The sequence below is a fragment of the Salmo salar genome, chromosome ssa18 (assembly GCF_905237065.1).
Source record: "Salmo salar chromosome ssa18, Ssal_v3.1, whole genome shotgun sequence".
Lineage (NCBI taxonomy): Eukaryota > Metazoa > Chordata > Actinopteri > Salmoniformes > Salmonidae > Salmo > Salmo salar.
The window spans coordinates 69,220,463-69,223,777 of NC_059459.1; the positions used below are offsets into that span (position 1 = coordinate 69,220,463).

The 3,315-nt window shown below is 44.6% G+C and overlaps 1 non-coding gene across 1 annotated transcript; it reads left to right on the forward strand.

Moving 5' to 3' along the window:
• The first annotated feature begins 573 nt into the window (after nucleotides 1–573).
• LOC123728816 (small nucleolar RNA U3) lies at nucleotides 574–784 on the forward strand. Its single transcript, XR_006760588.1, has one exon. It is a non-coding gene; the product is annotated as a small nucleolar RNA U3 (small nucleolar RNA).
• The last annotated feature ends 2,531 nt before the right edge of the window (nucleotides 785–3,315 follow it).

The following is a 3,315-nucleotide window of genomic DNA, read 5'->3' on the forward strand; positions in this document are numbered from 1 at the left end:
GTTCGCAAGCATTACCAGGAGTCTTGCTATGTTGCGCATCTGGGTTTAGAAACTCTGTGGTAACGTGGTCGCCCCCGTTTCTAGCCGGACATGTTTAATATAGGTACACCTGTTTCAGCTTTCTTATTTTAACTAGGCAACTATACCTCAGTGTGAGCTCATGCTTTTCGCAAACAAACTTCAAATGTAATTTCCCCATCTTTTTATGAAAAAGTACTCTGGATAAGGATATTCATTTTGAAGTTTGCAGCCATCTTATGACTGAGCCATCCGAGACACATTTTCCTTCACGCCCACAAGGACCTAACTACCACGCTGACTACCAGCATTGTCAACAGTGCTCAGTAACCATTGAAAGTATTGTGCGTGCTACCAGATAGCGTTGTGGGTATTTGAAATTGTTTACTTATATCATTAATGTAGTGAGTCATTTTTATGTTTTTTCAGAGGAAAAATAACAAAAACTTTTGTCAGTGTCTCACTCTATGTGTACTGCACAGATGTGGTGTTGTCACCATGACTGAAAAGAGTATGCTCGTGGTACAAGACCTGGTGCAAATAGTTTAATACAGTAATAGTATATTTTCCGGGAATATTGTAATAGTTTTGTTCTTGGATATTGTGTTTCTAAGGTGTTTGCTTTCACTATCCACGATGACGAGATTTGATACTCTTTCTGAGCGGGAAGCGGGCAGAGGTTGAAGAGTTAATTCTTCTGATCACTGCTTTTGATGACCGTTCCATGCCTTCTCTAGGGATTAGGAGGAAGTATGATCAGAGTAGCCGTGTATATTTGAGAAAGTCAAAGAAAAAGTTTTTTTACAAAACATATGAGACTCAAATAAGGTGTAAATCCCACAACAAAGCTTGTATAGTATATTCGTAGCTACACAGAGATGTGTCTGGTTAGACTGTAAACTCTCCTTCCAGACTCACATTAATAAGCATCTCCAATCCAAAATGAAAGCATCCTTCACTCATGCTGCCAAACATACCCTTGTAAAACGGATTATCCTACCGATCCTTGACTTCGGCGATGTCATTTACAAAATAGCCTCCAACACTCTACTCAGTAAATTGGATGCAGTCTATCACAGGGCCATCCGTTTGCTCTTGTCGGCTGGCCCTCGCTTCATATTCGTCACCAAACCCACTGGCTCCAGGTCATCTATAAGTCTTTGCTAGGTAAAGCCCCGCCTTATCTCAGCTCACTGGTCACCATAGCAGCACTTTCACTCGTCACCCCCTAAGCCAATTCCTCCTTTGGCCGCCTTTCCATCCAGTTCTCTGCTGCCAATGACTGGAACGAACTGCAAAAATCACTGAAGCTGGAGACTCATCTCTCCCTCACTAACTTTAAGCACCAGCTGTCAGAGCAGCTCACAGATCACTGCACCTGTACATAGCCATCTGTAAATATCCCATCCCTCATCCCCATACTGTTATTTATTTTATTTATTTAGCTCCTTCGCACCCCAGTATCTCTACTTGCACATCTATCACTCCAGTGTTTAATTGCTATATTGTAATTATTTCGCCACTATGGCCTATTTATTGCCTTACCTCCCTTACCCTACCTCATTTGTGTAACAGTGTAGGTTCCGTCCCTCTCTTCGCCCCAACCCGGGCTCGAACCAGGGACCCTTGCACACATCAACAACTGACACCCCACGAAGCATCGTTACCCATCGCGCCACAAAAGCCGCGGCCCTTGCAACGCAAGGGGAACCCCTACTTCAAGTCTCAGAGCGAGTGACGTCACTGATTGAAATGCTGTTAGCGCGCACCACCGCTAACTAAGTAGCCATTTCACATCGGTTACATTTGCACACACTGTATATATACTTTTTCTATTGTATTATTGACTGTATGTTTGTTTATTCCATGTGTAACTCTGTGTTGTTGTTTGTGTCGCACTGTTTTGCTTTGTCGTGGCCAGGTCGCAGTTGTAAATGAGAAGAATGTTCTCAACTAGCCTACCTGGTTAAATAAAGGTGAAATAAATTTAAAAATTACAAAATGTGTACAAAGCTCTCTCTCGCCCTCCATTTGGCAAATCTGACCATAATTCTATATTCCTGCTTACAAGCAAAAATTTAAGGAGGAAGCACCAGTGACTCGATCAATAAAAAAGTGGTCAGATGAAGCAGATGCTAAGCTACAGGACTGTTTTGCTAGCACAGACTGGAATATGTTCTGGGATTCTTCCGATGGCATTGAGGAGTACACCACATCAGTCATTGGCTTCATCAATAAGTGTATCAATGACATCGTCCCCACAGTGACCATACGTACATGCTCCAACCAGAAGCCATGGATTACAGGAAACGTCCGCACTGAGCTAAAGGCTAGAGCTGCCGCTTTCAAGGAGCGGGACTCTAACCTGGAAGCTTATAAGAAATTCGAAACAGGCAATGTGTCAATACAGGACTAAGATTAACTCGTACTACACCGGCTCCGACACTCATTGTATGGGGCAGAGCTTGCAAACCATGACATACTACAAAGGGAAGCACAGCCAAGAGCTGCCCAGTGACACAAGCCTACTAGACAAGCTAAACTACTTCTATGCTCGCTTCGAGGCAAATAACACTGAAACATGATTGAGAGCACCAGCTGTTCCGGACAACTGTGTGATCGCGCTCTTCGCAGCCGATGTGAGTAAGACCTTTAAACAGGTCAACATTCACAAGCCCGCAGGGCCAGACGGATTACCAGGACGTGTAATGCAAGCATGCGATGACCAACTGGCAAGTGTCTTCACTGACATTTTCAACCTCTCCCTGTCCGAGTCTGTAATATCAACATGTTTTAAGTAGACCACCATAGTCCTTTGCCCAAGAACAGTAAGGTAACCTGCCTAAATGACTACCGACCCGTAGTACTCACGTCTGTAGCCATGAAGTGCTTTGAAAGGCTGGTCATGGCTCACATCAACACCATTATCCCATAAACACTAGATGCACTCCAATTTGCATACCGCCCTAACAAATCCACAGATGATGCAATCTCTATTGCACTCCACACTGCCCTTTCCCACCTGGACAAAAGGAACACCTATGTGAGAATGCTATTCATTGACTACTGCTCAGCGTTCAACACCATTGTGCCATCAAAGCTCATCAATAAGCTAAGGACCCTGGGACTAAACACCTCCCTCTGCAACTGGATCCTGGACTTCCTGACGGGCCGTCCCCAGGTGGTAAGGGTAGGTAACAACACATCCGCCACGCTGATCCTCAACACTGGGGCCCCTCAGGGGTGAGTGCTCAGTTCCTTCCTGTACTCCCTGTTCACTCATGACTGCACGGCCAG